Source organism: Lutra lutra, unplaced genomic scaffold (assembly GCF_902655055.1).
Source record: "Lutra lutra unplaced genomic scaffold, mLutLut1.2, whole genome shotgun sequence".
Classification (NCBI taxonomy): domain Eukaryota; kingdom Metazoa; phylum Chordata; class Mammalia; order Carnivora; family Mustelidae; genus Lutra; species Lutra lutra.
The window spans coordinates 54,500-76,601 of record NW_025923845.1 but is presented as its reverse complement, the minus strand read 5'-3'; the positions used below and the strand labels follow the sequence as shown (position 1 = coordinate 76,601).

General features: G+C 45.2%; 1 pseudogene; it reads right to left on the bottom strand.

Moving 5' to 3' along the window:
• Positions 1 to 13,307: 13,307 nt before the first annotated feature.
• On the bottom strand, positions 13,308 to 15,408 carry LOC125092697 (uncharacterized; annotated as a pseudogene).
• Positions 15,409 to 22,102: the final 6,694 nt, after the last annotated feature.

Sequence of the window (22,102 nt, the reverse complement as noted above, 5' to 3'; positions counted from 1 at the left end):
TCTTTCATTCATGATTTTATTTATTTGGGTCCTTTCTCTTTTCTTTTTGATAAGTCTGTCCAGGGGTTTATCTATCTTATTAATTCTTTCAAAGAACCAGCTCCTAGTTTCGTTGATTTGTTCTGTTTTTTTTTTTTGTTTTTTTTTTTTTTTGGTTTCTATTTCATTGATTTCTGCTCTGATCTTTATGATTTCTCTTCTCCTGCTGGGTTTAGGGTTTCTTTCTTGTTCTTTCTCCAGCTCCTTTAGGTGTAGGGTTAGGTTGTGTACCTGAGACCTTTCTTGTTTCTTGAGAAAGGCTTGTACCGCTATATATTTTCCTCTCAGGACTGCCTTTGTTGTGTCCCACAAATTCTGAACCGTTGTGTTTTCATTATCATTTGTTTCCAAATGTTTTTTCAATTCTTTAATTTCCTGGTTGACCCATTCATTCTTTAGAAGGATGCTGTTTAGTCTCCAAGTATTGAGTTCTTTCCAAATTTCCTCTTGTTATTGAGTTCTAGATTTAGAGCATTGTGGTCTGAAAATATGCAGGGAATGATCCCAAACTTTTGATACCGGTTGAGACTTGATTTACGACCAAGAATGTGATCTATTCTGGAGAATGTTCCATGTGCACTAGGAAGAATGTGTATTCTGTTGCTTTGGGATGAAATGTTCTGAATATATCTGTGATGTCCATCTGCTCCTGTGTGTCATTGAAGGCCTTGATTTCCTTGTTGATCTTTTGCTTGGATGATCTGTCCATTTCAGTGAGGGGAGTGTTAAAATCCCCTACTATTATTGTATTCTTGTCGATGTGTTTCTTTGATTTTGCTATTAATTGGTTTATATAGTTGGCTGCTCCCACGTTAGGGGCATAGATATTTAAAATTGTTAGATCTTCTTGTTGCACAGTTCCTTTGAGTATGATATAGTGTCCTTCCTCATCTCTTATTATAGTCTTTGGCTTAAAATCTAATTGATCTGCTATAAGGATTGCCACTCCTGCTTTCTTCTGATGTCCATTAGCATGGTAAATTCTTTTCCACCCCCTCACTTTAAATCTGGAGGTGTCTTTGGGTTTAAGATGAGTTTCTTGTAGGCAAAATATAGATGGGTTTTGTTTTTTTATCCATTCTGATACCCTGTGTCTTTTGATTGGGGCATTTAGCCCATTCACATTCAGGGTAAGTATTGAGAGATATGAATTTAGTGCCATTGTATTGCCTGTAAGGTGACTGTTATTGTATATTGTCTCTGTTTCTTTCTGATCTACTACTTTTAGGGTCTCTCTTTCTTAGAGGACCCCTTTCAATATTTCCTGTAGAGCTGGATTGGTGTTTGCAAATTCTTTCAGTGTTTGTTTGTCCTGGAAGCTTTTAATCTCTCCGTCTATTTTCAATGATAGCCTAGCTGGATATAGTATTCTTGGCTGCATGTTTTTCTCATTTAGTACTCTGAATATATCATGCCAGCTCTTTCTGGCCTGCCAGGTCTCTGGGGATAAGTCTGCTGCCAATCTAATATTTTTACCATTGTACGTTACAGGCTTCTTTCCCGGGCTGCTTTCAGGATCTTTTCTTTGTCACTAAGACTTGTCAATTTTACTATTATGTGATGGGTTGTGGACCTATTCTTATTGATTTTGAGGGGGGTTCTCTGAACCTCCTGGATTTTGATGCTTGTTCCCTTTGCCATATTGGGGAAATTCTCTCCAATAATTCTCTCCAATATACCTTCTGCTCCCCTCTCCGTTTCCTCTTCTTCAGGAATCCCAATTATTCTAATGTTGTTTCGTCTTATGGTGTCACTTATCTCTCGAATTCTCCCCTCGTGGTCCAGTAGCTGTTTGTCCCTCTTTTGCTCAGCTTCTTTATTCTCTGTCCTTTGGTCTTCTATATCGCTAATTCTTTCTTCTGCCTCATTTATCCCAGCAGTGAGAGACTCCATCTTTTATTGCACCTCATTAATAGCTTTTATGATTTCAACTTGGTTAGATTTTAGTTCTTTTATTTCTCCAAAAAGGGCTTTTATATCTCCCGAGAGTGTTGCTTTAATATCTTCCATGCCTTTTTCAAGCACGGCTAGAACCTTGAGAATCATCATTCTGAACTCTATATCTGACATATTACCAATGTCTGTATTGATTGGGTCCCTAGCCTTTGGTACTGCCTCTAGTTCTTTTTTTTTGTTGTGAATTTTTCCACCTTGTCATTTTGTCCAGATAAGAGTATATGAAGGAGCAAGTAAAATACTAAAAGTGTGGCAAGAACCCCAGGAAAATATGCTTTAGCCAAATCAGAAGAGATCCCAAATCGTGCGGGGGAGAAAGGGGATAAAAAGGGGTTCAGAAGAAAAAAAAAAAAAGAAAAAAAAAACTATTAAAAAAAGAAAGCCGATTAAAAATAAAAAGGAAAAAAAATATATATATATATATATATATATATATATATATATATATTAGATAAACTATTTAAAAAACGTTAAAAAAACAAAACGGTAAAAGTTAAAAAAATTTAGCAGAAGAAGAGAAAAAAAATTGAAAAAGAGAAAAAAAAATTAAATTAACTGCAAGGCTAAAGAATCATGGGCATAAAGCCATGAGTCCATGCTCTTCTTTCTTCTCCTCTGGAATTCCGCTGCTCTCCTTGGTATTGAAACTGCACTCCTTGGTAGGTGAACTTGGTCCTGGCTAGGTTTCCCGTTGATCTTCTGGGGGAGGGGCCTGTTGTAGTGATTCTCAAGCGTCTTTGCCCCAGGCGGTGTTGCACCGCCCTTACCCGGGGCCGGGCTGAGTAATCCGCTCGGGTTTGCTTTCGGGAGCTTTTGTTCCCTGAGCGCTTTCCGTAGAGTTCCGGAGGACGGGAGTGAAGATGGCGGCCTCCCAGTCTTGGGCCCGGAGGAGCCGAGAGCCCGGGGCCCCACTCCTCAGTGCGCCCTCAGAGAACAGCGCCCAATGACTCCTGTTACCCTGGCCTCCGGCCGCGCTCCAAGCTGACCGAGCCTGCGACCGGTTCAAGGTAACCCTGAGTTTAGAGCTCACTCCTCAGCTCTGTCTCTGTAGCTGGCTTCCCTGTTCTAATACCGGTAAGCTCTGCAACACTCATGCACCCCTGATCCTTCTGTGACCCTGTGGGACCTGACGCCGCACTGACCTCGCCTGGGCTTCACCCCAGTTAAGCCTCTGGAGCGATGTCCCTCAGTGGAACAGACTTTTAAAAGTCCTGATTTTGTGCTCCATTGCTCTGCTGCTCGCCGGGAGCCGGCCCCTCCCCCCGCGGTCTATCTTCCCGTCGCTTTGGATTCACTTCTCTGCCAGTCCTACCTTTCAGATAGTGGTTGATTTTCTGTTTCTGGAATTACTGTTCTTCTTCTCTTCAATCTCCCGTTGGATTTATAGGTATTTGCAATATTTAGATAAGCTATCTAGCTGATCTCCCGCTACCTGAAGTAGTCTCAGCCTGCTACTTCTCTGCCATCTTGACTCCTCCTCCTCCCACCTTTTCTTTTTTAAAAGTAAACTTTACACCCACTGCTGGCCTTGAACTGAAAGACCCTGAGATCTAGAATCAGATGTTCTACTGACTGAACCAGCCCGGGTAACCCTAAATTTCTGGATATAGATTCTTACTCTCCTATGATCACCATCCTGCATATCATAATCAAATATGTGTGGTGCTTTTCATCTCTTTTTCTATTTAATTTCTTTTCTCATCTGTTCTCTTCACTATTTCACTATGACTAGCACAGTAAATACTTGTGATATCTGTAAGGGAATGAATGAGTGAGTGAATGAATGAATGAATTAATGATGCTTTACCCTTCTGCCATCCCCTGCAGAGGATTTCCCAACTGTGTTTGCTCTCTGTGCTATTCGCTTTCAATCGTGCCCCAGCCTGTGATTGCAGTTGACTCATCCCCTCAAACCTCAACCTGTAGAGTAGTGTCTCTAGAAGCTGTCTGTTGTCTGTTGTCTCCTCACATTTCTCGTGCTTGGTGCTTTCTGTGATTTTGTGTTCTGTGGAACACTCCGTATCACAGTGACTTCTAGTATCTGCCTAGAAATATGTCTAAACCTTTCATTTAAATTCTTCAATTTTGTTTTACTATTTCAGCGTTGTCTTCCCATCCCCCCTTCTGAGTCTTTAGATTTTGAAATTCCACCCCAACTAAAGTCTACAGAATTCTTTGAGCACTTTGTGTTTAATACTCACTGTCACTTTAGGATGCACACATAAGAAAATAGATTCCAGTGGGATGGTCAATAGCTCAGCCCTGTAGCTGAGATGGTTGAACCTGATTTCAGAGGGGTCTGTTTCTGCCAAATTGGATGCTTTTCCACTGTGCTGTGCATCACCACCTGGCCCAGTTTTGGCCAACTTCTGCCTTCGTGTATTTGAAAGACAAAAACACTGACTGATGAACTGCCTTGACATAGATCACTCTCTCATAAGAAGTATGAACAATCTGGGGGACAAGATGGCGGGGATGTAGGAGGAGGCGCCTTTTCAACCTGTACCCTAAAGTGAGCTGATTACCTACCAAAGAACTCCGATCACCCATGAAATCAGCCTGAGATAAGAATTATACACTTCTGGATCTCTACAGGGGCAGAAGATGCCAGTGGGAAGGTAAAGCAGAGTGGGAAAGGTTGACTGATATCCAAAGATAAACAAAAGGGAGAGGGAGCCACCAGAGGTGACCAGTTGGAATGTAATACCCCTAATAGAAGTGAGAGTGCCCTGCATCTGGGGACCAGCATTAACTTGGAGAGTGGTTGAAAGCACTCCAAAAGAGCAAAGATCTCGGGGGGAAATTGTAGGAATCGAGGTGGTTAAGGACAGGGGCTTAAGTCTCCGGTACCAGGACAGCCTCCCCTGGCATGGAGCCAAAGAGAGTGTGGTGGAGAAACCAGGTCTTGGTCCCTGAGCCACCAGCATGCCGTGGGTTCTGGCCCCTGTAAGGGGATGGGAGCCATGAAGGATGGCAGAACGCGTGAGCCCTGTGACAGAGCCTGAGATCCACGCGCTCCTCATGCTCCCCTGAGAGAGGTACAAAGGCCCAGCTGGCGCTCTTTGACAGGCGCCATTGTTTCAGAGCCTAAGACATGCGCCCCAGACTCTCCCCTGTAAGAGGTGCGCAAGCAGGGTGCTCTTAGACCCAGAAAGACCAGGCACTCCCAGCCCAGGCCAGCGGGAAAATATCAGTGTGCTATCGCTGCTTGGAACCTCTCTGGTGGTCTGGAGCTGCCCAGATAGCCTCCACTGCTGCCGTGGTTTTGGGTACAAGCAGATGATCCTGCGTCCCCAGGGACCACGACTCGGAACCTGCTCTGCGAGGCCAGAGGGGGATTTATATGGGCTCTGCAACACCCACAGAAGAACAGACTGAGGATTCCCTCTGAGAGGGAGGGCAGGGCGCAGTTTGCTTTCCTCTAAACCTACAAAAACCATCAAAAGCGCTCAAGGTGACAGGGGAAAAAAAAAAGGTTAACAAACATAAAAACCTCCAGAGAACAAATGCCTGAAAAAACCGGTTTCCTCAGAGCCTGCCCCCTTGAGGGGGACTGGAGGACTTAACTCAGGGAACTTCATTGACTGAAAACCCACGTGACAGGCCCCTCCCCCAGAAAACCAACCAGGAAAGAAAAAAAAAAAAAAAGACTACAAAAGAACCACCACCACTACTTCATAGGACCACTTTTATTTTTAATTTGTTCCCATTATTCTGGCTCATTTTTTATAGATAATTTTTAAGCTATTTATCATCACAGCGAGCTGTCCAGTACATCAAATTCCATAATAACCTTCTAACCTGAACATTTTGATACATACACCTGGGTTTTTCTTTTGCATTTCTATTTTTTGATTTTTTTTTTTTTACTTTTAGTTTAGTTTAGTTTAGTTTATTCCTTTTTCATTTTTATTTTCTAATATTCATATAGAGTTAAACTGCAAAGTAATCCCCTTTCCCAATCAATACTACCTCTATAGGTAAACCAATTTTTAATCCCCCTTTAGCCTAGGAAAGTTGAGTCCTTTAACAAAGATATCAAGATACATCCAGGAAGAATCAAAACAACCTTCCTCACCCACACTGAGAATTTATAACCACTCTCCCATCTTTTTCTTCCACCAGTGTTTCTGTGTTTTTGTGTTTGACCTGATAGTATATAAATCTTACACTTGGGGTTCTTTTCGACAAGGTTGTTCTTTTACTTGCATATATATAATTTTTTTCTCTTGTTATATACTTTTATCAGTCTTTTTGTTTGTCTGTTTTTGTTTGCATACCTCATAAATCTTACCTTGCGGCCCAATTGAGCTGAACATTCTCTTTCATATTCCCTTTCTTTCCTCTCTCTCTCTTTTTCCTTTTTACTTTCTTTTTTCTCTCATTTGGGTGGGGAATCCTGATTGCTCAGAAGTGTTCCAGGGTGCACCCAGACTGCACCACGGTCGATACAACCAGCTACATATGTTCAGTCATCTCTCACCAAAATTACTAGGAAGAGGAATGCCCAACAGAAGAAAAATACAGAGGATGGACCTTCTGCAACAGAGCTAATGGCTATCAACATACACAGTATGTCAGAAAGAGAATTCAGGCTAACAATTATCCAGGCAATAACTAGGTTGGAGAAAGCCATGGATGACCAAACGGATTTGATTAGGGCTGAGCTGAAAGCGACCAGACAGGATGTTCACAACGTTAGGGCAGAGCTAAAAGCTACCAGGGCTAAGTTTCACAATGCTCTCAATGAGTTCCAATCTAATCTAAATTCTCTCAAAGCTAGGGTAACTGAGACAGAAGATAGAATTAGTGATCTGGAGGGCAAACAGATAGAGAGAAAGGATCAAGAGGAAGACTGGAACAAACAGCTTAGAAACCATGAAAACAGAATCAGGGAATAAATGACGCCATGAAATGTTCCAACGTCAGAATCATTGGAACCCTGAAGGGGAGGAGAAAGAAAGAAGTCTAGAAGATATAGTGGAACAAGTTCTTCATGAGAATTTTCCCAATCTCGCGAATGGAACCAGTGTTCGTGTAAGAAGCCGAACAGTCTCACCCAAGATTACAGATTCCATAAAAACATCAAGGCACCTGATAATCAAATTGAGGAATCATAATTGTAGATATAATCTCTTGAAAGCCGCTAGGACAAAGAGGCTCCTTACTTACAGAGGAAAGCCCATCAGAATAACGTCACACCTGTCCACAGAGACCTGGCAAGCCAGAAAGGGCTGGCAAGATATATTCAGGGCACTAAATGTGAAGAACATGCAGCCAAGAATACTTATCCAGCAAGACTGACATTCAAAATGGATGGAGAGATAAAGAGTTTCCAAAACCAGCAAGGCTGAAAAGACTACGCAACCACCAAGCCAACAATGCAGGAAATATTAAGGGGGGGGGTTCTATAAAAGAGGAAAAATCCTAAGAATAGCATTGAACAGAAATATAGAGACAATCTACAGAAAGAAAGACTTCAAAGGTAACACGATGTTTATAAAACCGTATCTATCAATAATCAATCCCAATGTGAATGGCCTAAATGTGCCCATAAAAGGGCACAGGGTTGCAGATTGGATAAAATTACAGGACCCATCCATATGTTGTCTACAAGAGACACATTTTGATACTAAAGATACACCCAGACTGAAAGTGAAGGGATGGAGAAGAATCTTTCATGCCAGTGGGCCTCAAAAGAAGGCTGGGGTAGCCAGCCTTATCTGGTATCAGAAAAATTATATTTTAAACTAAACACTGTAGTCAGAGATACAGAAGGACACTACATCATTCTTAAAGGGACTATCCCCCAAGATGATCTAACAATTGTAAATATCTATGCCCACAATATGGGAGAAGCCAGTTACATAAGAAAATTGTTAATCAAGATAAAGAGTCATATTGATATGAATACATTAATAGTAGGAGATCTTAACATGCCTCTCTCAGAAATAGATCATCGAAGCAGAAAATCAATAAAGAAACAAGAGCATTGAATGACATTGGACCTGATGGACCTCATAGATATATACAGAACATTCCACCCAAAAACAACAGAATACTCATTCTTCTCAAGTGCACATGGAACCTTCTCCAGAATAGACCATGTACTGGGTCACAAATCAGGACTCAACCGATACCAAAAGACTGAGATTATTCCTTGCATATTCTCAGATCTCAATGCTTTGTAACTGGAGCTCAATCACAAGGAGAAGTTCAGAAGGAACTCAAACACCTGGAACCTAAAGACGACCTTGCTTAAGAATGCTTTGATCAACCAGGAGATCAAAGAAGGACTGAAACAAATTCATGGAAACCAATGAGAATGAAGACACTTCGGTCCAAAACCTATGCAATACAGCAAAGGCGGTCCTAAGGGGGAAATACATAGCCATCCAAGCCTCCTTCAAAAAAATTGAAAAATCCAGAACACAGCAGCTGTCTCTACGCCTTAAAGAACTGGAGAATCAACAACAAATCAAACTGACTCCACACATAAGAACGGAAATAATCAAGATTAGAGCTGAGATCAATGAGGTAGAAACCAGAGATACAGTAGAACATAGCAATGAAACTAGAAGCTGGTTTTTTGGAAGAATCAAAAGATTGATAAACCATTGGCCACACTAATCCAAAAGAAAAGAGAGAAAGCCCAAATTCATAAAATTATGAATGAAAATGGAGAAATCACAACTAACACCAAAGAAGTAGAAACAATCATCAGAAGTTATTATCAACAGTTATATTCCAATAAGCTAAGCAACCTAGATGAAATGGATGTATTCCTGGAAAACTGTAAACTCCCAAAATTGAACCAGGAAGAAATAAAAAACCTAAATAGACCGATATCTAGTAATGAGATTGAAGCAGTGATCAATAACTCCCAAAAATACAAGAGCCCAGGACCTGACAGATTCCCTGGGAAATTCTACAAAAGTTTAAAAGAAGAAATAACACCTATTCTCCTGAAGCTATTTCAAAAAAAATGAAGCAGAAGGAAAACTTCCAGACACTTTCTATGAAGCCAGCATTACCCTGATCTCCAACCCAGGCAAAGACCCTACCAAAATGGAGAATTTCAGAACAATATCACTGATGAATATGGATGCTAAGAATCTCAACAAGATCCTAGCAAACAGGATCCAAAAGCACATTAAAAAGATTATCCACCATGACCAGGTGGGATTCATTCCTGGTCTAAAAGGATGGTTCAACACTCGCAAATCAATCAATGTGATAGAACAAATTAATACAAAAAGAGAGAAGAACCACAATGTATTCTCAATTGATGCAGAAAAAGCATTTGACAAAATCCAGCATCCAGTCCTGATTAAAACGCTTCAAAGGATAGGGATAAAGGGAACATTCCTGAACTTCATCAAATCTATCTATGAAAAACCCACAGCAAATATTATCCTCAATGGGAAAACGCGTGCAGCCTTCCCACTGAGATCAGGAACACGACAAGGATGCCCACTCTCACCACTCTTGTTCAACATAGTATTGGAAGTCCTAGCAACAGCAATCAGACAACAAAGAGAAATAAAAGGTATCCAAATTGGCAATGAAGAAGTCAAACTCTCTCTCTTCGCAGATGACATGATTCTTTATATGGAAAACCCAAAAGACTCCATTCCCAAACTACTAGAACTCATAGAGCAACTCAGTAACGTGGCAGGATACAAAGTAAATGTACAGAAATCAGTGGCTTTCTTATACACTAACAATGAAAATACAGAAATGGAAATTAGAGAATCAATTCCATTTACTATAGCACCAAGAACCATAAGATACCTGGGAATAAACCTAACCAAAGAGGTAAAGGATCTGTACTCGAGGAACTACAGAACACTCATGAAAGAAATTGAAGAAGACACAAAAAGATGGAAGACCATTCCATGTTCTTGGATCAGAAGAATAAACATTGTTAAAATGTCTATACTGCCTAGAGCAATCTATACTTTTAATGCCATTCCAATCAAAATTCCACCGGTATTTTTCAAAGAGCTGGAGCAAATAATCCATAAATTTGTATGGAGCAAATAATCCAGAAAGTTGTATGGAATTTGAAGAGACCCCGAATCTCTAAGGAAATGTTGAAAAAGAAAAATAAAACTGGGGGCATCACATTACCTGATTTCAAGCTTTACTACAAAGCTGTGATCACCAAGATAGCATGGTACTGGCATAAAAACAGACACATAGACCACTAGAATAGAGTAGAGAGCCCAGATATGGTCCCTCAACTCTATGGTCAAATAATCTTTGACAAAAAAGGAAAATATATACAGTGGATAAAAGACAGCCTCTTCAATAAATGGTGCTGGGAAAACTGGGCAGCTATATATAGAAGAATGAAAAACAACCATTCACTTAAACTGTACACAAAAATAAAATCAAAATGGATAAAAGACCTCAACATGAGACAAGAATCCATCAGAATCCTACAGGAGAACATAGGCAGTAATCTCTTCGATATCAGCCACAGCATCTTCTTTCAAGATAGGTCTCCAAAGGCAATGGAAACAAAAGTGAAAATAAACTTTTGGGACATATCAAGTCAAAAGCTTCTGCACAGCAAAGGAAAGAGTCAAGAAAACAAAGAGGAAACCCAAGGAATGGGGAAGATATTTGCAAATGACAGTACAAACAAAAGGCTGATATCCAGGATCTATAAAGAACTTCTCAAACTCAACACACACAAAACAGATAATCATATCAAAAATGGGCAGAAGATATGAACAGACACTTATCCAATGAAGACATACAAATGGTTATCAGACACATGAAAAAATGTTCATCATCACTAGCCATCAGGGAGATTCAAATTAAAACCATATTGAGATACCACTTACACCAGTTAGAATGGCCAAAATTAGCAAGACAGGAAACAACATGTGTTGGAGAGGATGTGGAGAAAGGGGAACCCTCTTACACTGTTGGTGGGAATGCAAGTTGGTGCAGCCACTTTGGAGAATAGTGTGGAGATTCCTCAAGAAATTAAAAATAGTGCTTCCCTATGACCCTGCCATTGCACTACGGGGTATTTACCCCAAAGATACAGAGGGAGTGAAAAGAATGGCCATCTGTACCCCAATGTTTATAGCAGCAATGGCCACGGTCGCCAAATTGTGGAAAGAACCAAGATGCCCTTCAACAGATGAATGGGTAAGGAAGATGCGGTCCATATACACTATGGAGTATGATGCCTCCATCAGAAAGGATGAATACCCAACTTTTGTAGCAACATGGACGGGACTGGAAGAGATTATGCTGAGTGAAATAAGTCAAGCAGAGAGAGTCAATTATCCTATGGTTTCACTTATTTGTGGAGCATAACACATAGCATGGAGGACAAGGGGAGTTAGAGAGGAGATGGGAGTTGGGGGAAAGTGGAAGGGGAGGTGAACCATGAGAGACTATGGACTCTGAAAAACTATCTGAGGGTTTTGAAGGGTCAGGGGGTGGGAGGTTGGGGGAACCAGGTGGTGGGTATTGGAGAGGGCACGGATTTCATGGAAAACTGGGTGTGGTGCAAAAACAAGGAATACTGTTTTGCTGAAAAAAAAATTAAAAAATTAAAAAAAATAAATCTAAAAAAAATAAAGTTGGGCTGGTTTCCAGTGTTAGTTCAGTCCTATTTGGAAGTGTAAGATGGTAGTAGATAAATCAGCCTGTATCATGATTTGGTGGCCTTTGTTCTCTGTGATGTTCAGGATTTCACGCCAAGTCCTTAGAGTCAGGGGCCATCCCCGTATGGATCGTGAGTTTCCCTTTCCCAGGTGGGAAGTTGGATGCTTAGCTAAATCCTTTGTTGTACATTGTACCTGAATGGGGTGGCTTCTTGTATCAGTAGGTCTGGGAGGGAAGAAACCATTCCAAAAAGCCCTTTTTATTTTGAGGTCTCGCATGAGTATCCTCGTTAGTAGGAGTTACTGGTAAGTGGGAGACAACTCGTCTGGCAGATAAGGGCCTTCCCAAGTGCACCCTCCACTCCAGTTAGGGGGACAGCTGGGTACTTCATTGTCTCCATAAGTCCCCAGAGAACCCTGTGGAGTTGTGTATGTTCTCTGTCTTTGAGGGAATGAGTTCCTCATCCCAGCCCCATACAATTGGTCAAGGGTCTAGTTGAGTTCTACAGTCGTGGGGGAATCAATCACATGTTCCAGTTGTTGAATTAACCCTGAGCCCATGGGGTCCTGGTATCCCCACAGAATAAGAAGCAAGGGGATTGCCTGTCCATGAACTAATGTGGAAAAGTTTCTGAAGATGATCTCAAGTTGTCTAGCTTAGGTAAGCGACACATATGGAAAGGCCACCAGAATTAGACTTGAATGTCCACAAAGGCGGGTTTTTGAAGCTACTTTTCCTCTTCAAAAGAATGCTCCTTTCCAGAGACAGCCAGCTCAGGGCTCACATCCTTGGAAAGCAAGCCCTGCTTTAACCCATGTGGTGCAATTATCAACTTAAGCTTAGCAAGCCTAGTGATCAATCATGGTGATCACTTAGAATCTGCATCACTGTGACTTTTTTGAGGAATCTCTAATCGTTGTCTCTCTAGGCCAGAAGCCAAAGGAAGGGCTTGACATCAGACATGCCTTCGATACCTGTGGATTTGGGCACCTTCCTCTTCCTGAGGTGCCCGATATATCCGAGGATACTACACCTACCAGAGAGTGACATTCTTAATGCTCCTGGTGAGGCGGTGGGGAAGTCTGGAAGCAAGGGGTCAGGCAAACATTCCCAAGGGATTTGATGGCTGCAGGTTTTCTGAAAGTCAGCCTTAGTTCCTTAAAGCCCTTTGGTCCCATCTGAGTCTCTGCCTAGTTCTCTCCATAGGACAGTGCCTTCCAAGCCTTGGTCAAATCACCCATGTTTCCAATGATGCCCCGTTAAAAGTAGAAGAGAGTCTTTTTGAACATAGGGAGATAGATTAGGGTTGCCTTGTGAGAAGAAATGCTTCCTGAGAGCTTTGAACTTGGAGGGCTCATGTAGAGCAAAACGTGCAATGCTTTAACATGCTTCCAAAGGAACATTGGCCATTGCTGCTCTGAACATTGGGGTACACACGGCCCTTCTTTTCACTACATCTGTATCTTTGGGGTAAATGCCCGGTAGTGCAATTGTAGGGTCATAGGGAAGCTCTATTTTTAATTTCTTAAGGAATCTCCACACTGTTCTCCAAATTGGCTGAACCAACTTGCATTCCCTCCAAAGGAATGTTGGATCCCATTTCTGTACACCCTAGGTGTCTAGCATTGCCGTCCTTGAGTCACATGTTTTCCCCGAGATGCAGCAGGGTGCTTGGGGCCCTAGTTCCTCTGCCATGGTGTCTGGGTTCTCCAGAAGTTGAGCTCAGAATAGGGATAGCCTCTCCTCCCTACACCTGTTCCTACTGCAAAACACACAGACTGAGTGGGGCCCATTTTATGGGTCCACTGACGGTGTTGAGCCCAGCATTGGTCATGGTCAGGGTGTGAAAGCAGCAGGGGTGGTTCAGGGTTAGAACCCTGGGGTAATACAGCTGGGGTGGCTGCTGCCCCTCGAGTGGATTACAGGGTGGTCAAGGAGCCCTGGCAGTCCTGCTTCTTCCTGCATCTGTCATGCTCTGCATATTTGCTGGGGACTGGAGGGAAAGCGGGAGGAGCAGCCCCTGAAGCAGACAGGGGAAAAGACCACAAAGCTGCTGGGACCCCCAGTCCCAGGGAGGCCCAGTCTCACCAGACAATGGATTATTGTAGGCCCAGATCATTGCCTCTGCTCAAAGTGTCAGTCATCAGCAGGGTTTGGGCAGCCAACTCTGGGTGTGGCAGCCGACTCAGAGGGTCATCTTGTTTCATCCTCTATGGGCTAGGGTCCTCTTGCCTTGCCTCATCGTCTTCTGGTGGGCTGCCCAGAAGTCTTCTCTTTGGCCTTCGGAGGTCAGGTGTAAGAGAGCCATTCCTGCAGGCATGTTTCCTTGTGTTTTCATGCCGAGTCTTCCTCCTGACCCAAATCGAAGCCTCAAGTGGGGCCCCAGGGCCCTCCTGGCTCCCTTTGTCTGAGCACCCCAGGAGACTCTGGTGCCTCGGGGTCATGGGCAGACTGTCCTGTGGTGTAGCTGTTGAGACAGCAGGTGGAGTGGTATGAGATAGTGAGTGGCATGTGGTGTGGCCTGGGGCGGTCTTTCCAGAGGCCTGTGTGGTTTTGTGGGACATGTCTTCTGAGATGTTGAGGTAGAGGTTTCCCTGCAGGACCCATGTATGACATGAAGAAAGGTAAGTTTCCCATGGGCCCACTGAGGCTGAATGAAGGCTACACTCCCAGGGTCGCTCAAACTCCTTCACTGACCTTCTTGCTCCATTACTGCCGGGTCCTCCTGCTGGGCTGTCCCTTCCCCAGGCTCTCTGAGAGCCCTCGACATGCCCTTCTCTGTGGGGGGAGCCTTTGCCCACACGAGTGTTGCAGGTAGCGTGACAGAGAAGGCATGCTCCTGACTCCCATGGGAAGTGAGTTTACATGGGTCCCACGCTGTGGGCAGGTGGTGGGCAAGGTGGAAGCAGGCAGGGTGGCCTTTCCCTGATGGGTCTTCCCTGCGGATTGAGGGATTAAGGAGAGTCTCTAGAATATCAAACTCACATAGTTTAATGGTGCCATGAGGGAACCCGCTACCTCCTGCGAGGTGTCTTGGAGGCCGGGGGACTGGAGGTGTTGGTCAGGTCCTACAGGAATAGCCAGCATACATGACTCAGCCAGAGAATGAGGCCTACTTCGTGCCCACAAGGATGCAGCCCTGGGAGGGGTGAACTGTCCTGCTCCTATGAGCCTGGGGGCCTGTCTTGTTTGCTCATTTCTCAGGTGCCTGAAGTGGGAGATGGGGCCACTCCACCACTCTCTCTTCCTGACTAGTGTTGTTCAGAAGAAAGTCGTCTACTGACTTTTGCAGGGTGGGAGGGCAAGCATTGGGTCATGCAGAGTGAGGGGTCAATGGGGCGTGGGGCCCTTTTCCAGAGGAGCACAGTGCATGGGCTGCCCTGGGTCTAGTCCCTCCAGGCAGCCAGTGCCCTACCTCCAAGATCAGCAGCTCCTGGACGACAGGATCCAACCACCACAGGGAGTTGCACGGATCAGGTGGAGATTTCCTGTGGAATGTTCTCAGTCTTTCTAGTGCCTGCAGGGACTGTGACCTTCCTCTCATCTCCTCTTTGTGGTCAGAGGTCAGGGCAGCACCCTGGGTTTTATGTTGTTTCCCAAGATGCCCACAACAAAGTCAGGGCAATGAGGGAGAACATGTGCCCATGTTTGCCTGACCCTTTTTCTGCCAAACTCACCCCGTTCCCAAGTCCTTCTCTTCTTCTGCTTCCCTTGTTGTTTCTGTCAAGTCCACAGAAGGGAAGCTTCTTGAGAGCTGAAAGCAAGAGCAGAACAGGGCATGAGCAGACTCCCAGGCAGCGGAGAACCAAGTGGGGACACCCAGACCCAGCTTCCCTTCCTGAAGACCCTCCAGCATGGTGAGCTGTGTCCTGCAGACTCCCAGGCCTACTCCCTGCTCTGCTGTCCAGGGTTTCTTCCCAGACTCAGTGGCAAAGGTTCAGGGTGATGCTAGGATAAGGCTGATGATAGGATAGGGCTACCCAGGGATTTCATGCAGCAGTTCAGATGCAAAGCCTGAGTGCATGCCAGAGATTAGGGCCTCCAGTGTGGGCGTCATCAAAGCAAGGGAAGAGGAAGAGCTGGGAGGAGGTGCTTATGGATAGATGAGAGAGGAAGTCCAGGAGATGGAGATGGAAATGAATTACAGGCGCAGTGTGGCTCCTTTTGTCAGAATCATCTTCTGTGGAATCCTCCCCGAGGTCAGAGAGCAGCGAGGAGACTGGGGTGGCTGTGAGAGATGACAAAGGGGAGTTAGTGCAGCTGACGACCTCTGGCCTGCTGCTCTGGGGATGATGGGCTCTGCCCTCAGTTGGGTGAGGCCCCAGCTCTGAGTCCTCTGGGGTCTTGGTCACTTGATCTCTGCAGGGTACAGGTGGGTCTCTGGTTGCCAACCTGCTCTTCCTACCTCTGAATCTCTCCAAGTCCCAGAAGCCCATTTGTGTGATCCTTTCTCTCCTGGAGGCCATCACTGTCCCTAAGACTGCCTATGCAGGTCTTTGCCTTCCTGGGTCCTTGTCCCTGTCCCTCCCTGCTCCCCTTCCTCCTCCTCCTCCCCTAGTGATGCTCCATGTCCTTCCTCCTGCCAAGGTCCTCCAGTCATAATGTTGTCCAAGAGGGGGCAACCAAGGAAAGAGTGGAGATACCCTGGTTCCACGGAATCAACCCTCTGATCCCTCTGTGCTAGGAGCAGATGTCATGTGTCTGGGATTTCTGGGGAAGTGCAGGGAGAGATGGCTCACCACCTCCTCATAGCCATGTCTGCCCAGTGACTAAGATGACCTTCCCAGGGACATATTTCAAGCTAATACAGCACCCTCTGTTTCCATAAGTGTTACAGAGGTTGAATGGAGATGGAAGCACAGGAAATTCTCCAGGTGCCCTCAGCTGTTCAGGACAGCCCTTGAAAATATCCAGCAGTGTGGTCACTGAATCACAGGATTCCTACCAGAGCTCCTGCTGAGGCTGGCAGGGAATGGATGATGCAGGCGTGTGTGTAGGGCCCTGGGCAGGCCTGAGGAACGTTTGCAGTTTGGGCATGACTGGGGCGTGGGGAGCATGGCCAGGGCTGTGTGCCGGAGAGATGGGTTTGTGCATGGAGCTGTGACTCCCTGGCCCATCTCCCAAGAAGCTCTGTGCTATGGCTAAATGACAGCTGGTGAGAGGTAGTGTGGACCTGGGACAGAAAGTCTGTGAAGCAGCTCCAGAAGTCCCTACACACAGACTTGGGGGATCCTGGCCTGGCACAGGGTGTCTCCAGGGCAGCTGCATGGGGGCGTACTTCCCTTGGGAACACGTCCACAGGTCAGACTCGGCTGGGGTGTGAAGGCTGGCAGAAGCTAAGGGATATGGGAGGCAGTATAGTGAATCCAGGGGAAGTTTCTTCTACTTTCTCCAGGTCTGGGAGTCACCTTGAAGGTACAGCAGCTTGGACAGAACCAGGAAGGTCTGTAGTGGATGTTATGAGGGAGAGAGATTACCTGACTTCCACGTCTTGGCTCCCAATAGAATGTAGTGTCCTGGTTCTTTTGCAAAGGAGAGGGTGGTTGGAGCCGCCAAGTCATGAGTATGACCAGGTCTGGGCCCATGCCAAGAAAGACCCACAATCTATTGTGCACCATTCCTGAGAGGCCATGAGCAAATAGACCAAGCTTTGACATGTGGCAGTGGCAAAGGGAGACAAGAGCAGGTTTGATGCAAAAGATCCTTAAAATAGCCACCCAAGGAGTCTAGTGGTGATGACAAACCCAGCCTACCCTAAAGGCCCATGAACACAATGTCTGTTCTTTTCATTCAGAAACTATGAAATGAGCAAATAATGCCTGTTGTCAATGCATCCCTTTCCTTGGTTGTTTTTTATCCACCTTCTTCATTCTCCAGAGTGGCAGGGGCAAACCCTGTTCCCAGGTGCCCTGTCCCACTGTCCCCTTTCTCTGTGCTGTTCCCTACCTGAAGAGACTTCGTCCTCACTGTTGGAGTCCTCGATGCTCTCTACATGCAAATCTGTAGGAACTGAAACAGGAGCAATGCTCTTATGAGAGAGACTGCCTCACCCATTCATCCCAGTTCTGTTGAGATGTCTATGGGCCATGCAGCATCTGCCTGACCCTTTTGCTCTGCTGTCAAATGTTCACGGAGCTGGTGGAACCAGAGCCCTTCGAGGAGACAGGGATTAGAGTTTCATCCTTTCTTTTTTTTTAATTTTTTTTTTTAAATTAAGAGCTACGTTGTATTTAATTTGCTCTAGTGGACTTTGTAAACATATATTTTTATCCCCAGGGGTACAGGTCTGTGAATCGCCAGGTCTACACACTTCACAGCACTCACCATAGCACACACCCTTCCCAATATCCATAACCCCCCCCCCGAGTTTTATCCTTTCTAATGAGACCAGGATGCTGCAGCAGTCACCTCAGTGTCAGTTCTACATGCCCATGACCGCTGTCCCCTCCCAGTGCAACCATCTAAAACTCCAGTCATTATGGGACTCTTGACATGTGGCTAGTGGGAGTGAGCAACTGTACGTTTTTGTTTCCTTGATGATTTCCCTATAGTTCATTGAGATAATAAATGACTGTGTAAAATGGATACTAGACAGACTTTTTCCTGGTTAGCTCAGCATTAGAAACCAACCAGGAGCGAGAGACAAGCCCTGTTCTCCCGCATATTTCTCCACCCTTATTGGCTGGCCTGACAGGGCCAATGATATGTAAGACATTCCTGGGCTCATACACACCCACCAGGCACTGTTGGAGGACTTTGGACCCTAAGAGATTAAGGTGAACCCCAGTTCCTAGAATAAATGGGGAACAGATTCAGTGCAGCACTGACCAAAAGCACAATGTGATGTTCTCAAAACAGAGAAACTGCTAGAATAGATATGGAACCACAAAGAGCACAAGGAGTCAAAACGTTTCTGAATATGAAGAAGTATGTGGTGGGTCCCTAGAAGCTGAACTTCCAATACCTTGGATCACTCCCCTGAGCCAACAGGATGGTGCTGGCATAAAAATAGGCAGGGGCATGTGGGAGCGAAATAGAAATGCCCAAATAAATGTGATCATGTTGGCTTCATGATGTTTGACAAGAGGACTGCCTAGAAAAAGCATCCTCTTCTAAAATAGCGAACAGAATAAAAAGGCAGCCCACAGATTGGAGACACCATTTGCAATACTTATTTCAGAAAAGGTGTGTTCACTGACAAAACAGAAAAACAACAAACAAAACAAAAGCAAAAAAAGAAGAACGGTATTTCACCAAATGAAAGAATTGAGAAAAAGACTTGGATAGACTGTGCTTCAAAGGGAACAAATGACTCGCCAAACAGATGTTTGAAAAGATGCTCAACATAAGGCATCGTGAGGGCAATGTGAATCCAAAGGATGCTGAGCTGTGGCATTGTATGCTAGGGTAGCGAGGACCCAAACCAGGAATTCAAGCCCAAAACCCATTTTGGAAGGATGCAGAAAATTTGAGACGTTGTATGCAATTCGTTGAATGCAGAAGGGTGCAACTACCCGGGAACAGCCTCTTGAGTGTCCTCAGAGAGCAGCTAAAGGTACTCCCGTGGACCCCGCACATGAGAGTGAGAAAAATAGATGACGGAAATTAAACTTCTATTCAAATATGTGTTTCTCACTAGATAAAGTCTTGTTTGCTGCCAAAGAACCCTGAAACCTTGATTTGGCTCTGTTTCCCTTCCCAGGAAATGAACTCCCTTGACTTGTCTATTGGCCCAAACCAATAGGGCAAACAAGCCCCTCTTGTATGGACAGATGGCCAGGGAAATGTGTGGTGATTGTCCTGTCACGCCTCTTGAGGTTTGAGGTTCTCTTTCGCCACTTTGCAATGCACAGATTACCCCTCGTTCCTGCATGGAGGGTGCCCAGGTCCCCATAGTGATGCTCAGTCCCTGAAGAAGACCTCATTTCTCCTTTGATAGGCCACCTTTTGGTCCCACCTCAGAGAGCCCCAGCTAGGACCAGTGGTGGCTGTGTGATTTCCCATGGAAGAAGGCCAGTTTAATTCTTAGACACAGTATCTACAGGGAAATGGTAGCTCTCCATGGAGAAACATGGAGTGAATTGGCCCCATCTATTCCTGGCCACTGTTCCTTTGTCAGGGTCCTCCCTGAACGAGTTGTTGCATGAGGCTCCCCCAGAAGGTGCCTGCAGAAGGAAGGAGTGTATCCCAGCACTCAGTGCTTCTGATGAGGTTGGGAAGATACATCATGGGGCTTCTGATGCAGAGTCGTGTGTGTGAGTGAAGTGGCAAGTGAAGTGGTACTGTGACCACTCATGCCTGAGATGTACCATGACTTGAGAGACCCATGGACACTGACTCAATAACAGGGATAGGAAAAGACACACTTGTGTCTTTGGGACACAGTTTCCCCCTTCCTAGTTAGCTACAGGTATGTTTTCTAGGGGGAATTGATGTGTATTTGCAAGGAAAGAGCACCTATTTAAATTGTCAGTGTTGAAGAGTTCTCACATGCATGGACATTCATGACGTGATGCTGACGGGAAACATCCCTGAGAAAGTGGACACCATTAATTGCCATGTCGAAGGGAAAAGACATGTATGAGAACATACCATTCACCCAATGGACACACACACCAACCCTGAGAATCACAACACATGCATTCCCATGTAAACACACCTCCTGCCCAGCACCCAACTCTACACCATCTAAGACCAGCACGGTAGCTTCTGGGGGCAGGGTCTTGAGGCCTCGGGTCTCGGTCAGGAACATGACCCTTAGTCTCCTTGTAGCAGGATCTGGATTCTGGGTGGCTCTCAAGGTGGAGCCTGCAAGGAAGCCCCACCTTGCCCATTATACAGGTTGTTCCAAACCAATGAGTGACTCTAGTGTACAGCATACTTACCACTCTCCCTTTCCAGCAGAGCCACCTGCGAGCCCAGAAAATAAAACAATATGGACATCAAATCATGCCTTGTCCTATGTGCACAGCTCTTTTGTTCTCTTGGTGATGGGCAGGGTCATGCGCAGTGATATGGAATCCACCTAGAGGTTGCATGCCCTGGGTCGATTGGACAAAACAGGTACCAAGGTGGTGTAAGTAGTACCCATGAAAAAGCTCACTACCCTCTTGACTATAACCGAACATGCTGTTTCCTATAGGGTCTTTGGTATGGGGTATCCATGGGTAACAGACTCTCCTGCAATGATCTCCCCACCAAGGACATTGTACGTGCTGAGGTGTTCAGATCTGATTTCGAGTATAAGAGAAACAAGGGATGCTGTACTTCACATGAAGAAAGGCTAATTTACCACCTTGATGAATAATGGGGCCTCTCCCTCTGTGCTTTCCACATCAAGGCCATTGCAGGCTAGCCAGGGGATCTAGGTAGATACACACAGAGAGCATTGGGGCACCCTCGGGGCTCTTCGGGAATTGCTCAGGGAGCTTTGCTTGGCATGCACGTGTGGACAAGTGTGTGGAGGTGGGGAGCTAATCAGTATGGACTGAGCTGAAATTGGCCCTTCCTGGATGGAGGATGAAAGGTCCTGGAGAGGAGTGGGATGTGAATAGAAACTCTACCTCCTATTAAATCTACAGGGCTTGGAGTAGCTGTGAAAGAGTCCATCTCTAAGGCACACCTACTCCCTGCACCCAAATCTGCACCACCTAAGAGCAGCGGAGTACAGGTATTTCCACAGAAAATCCCTTTCTGTTACTCTGACCCTTATTCTCAGTCCTGCAGGACCTGGAATCAGAGTGGTTCTCATAATGGAGCCTGTGAGGAAGCCCCACCTTTCCCCTTTTCCAGGTTGTTGCAAACAAGTGAGTGACTCTAGAGTACAGAATACTTACCGCTGTCCCCTTCCAAAAAGGACGCCTGTGATTTCAGAAAAGAAAACAGTATGAACATCAAATCAGGTTTTGTTCTGTTTGCATGGCTCTTTTGTCCCCTGGGCGATGGGAGAAAACCAGATGGGGAAGTGTGCTAGAGGCCCGTGAGCCCCAAAATATGAAGAGAGCAAAATGAGTCCTGCACAAATGCACCCATCTTCCTACAGGTCCCACGTTCTGGGTCCCACTGGATAAAATAGTTGGCAAGGAGTAATAGCTGCTACCTGTACCAAAGCTCACTGCCCTACAGATGGTAGATGATCTTTCTGTGGTTGTCCCGCCCCCCTGCAATGTCTTTGGGATTCGGTAGCATTTGATAACAGATTCTCAATCAAAATTCCCCCGACCCTGTAAATTTTGCATGCTGAGATTTTTGTATGTGATCTTGATTTAAAAAGCCAGAAGAATTCTGTCTCCCACAAAGAAAGGCCAATGTACCACCCTGGGGCATCTTCCTCTGTCATTCCTGTGGAACATTCACCCACCTGTCCATCCAGTGAAGCTAGGGAGACAGACACAGAATGTTCAGTCCACTTGTGGGGCTCGGCAGGAAGAGCTCAGGGAGTTCAGCTTGGGGTGGGCGTGCACAGGAGTGTATG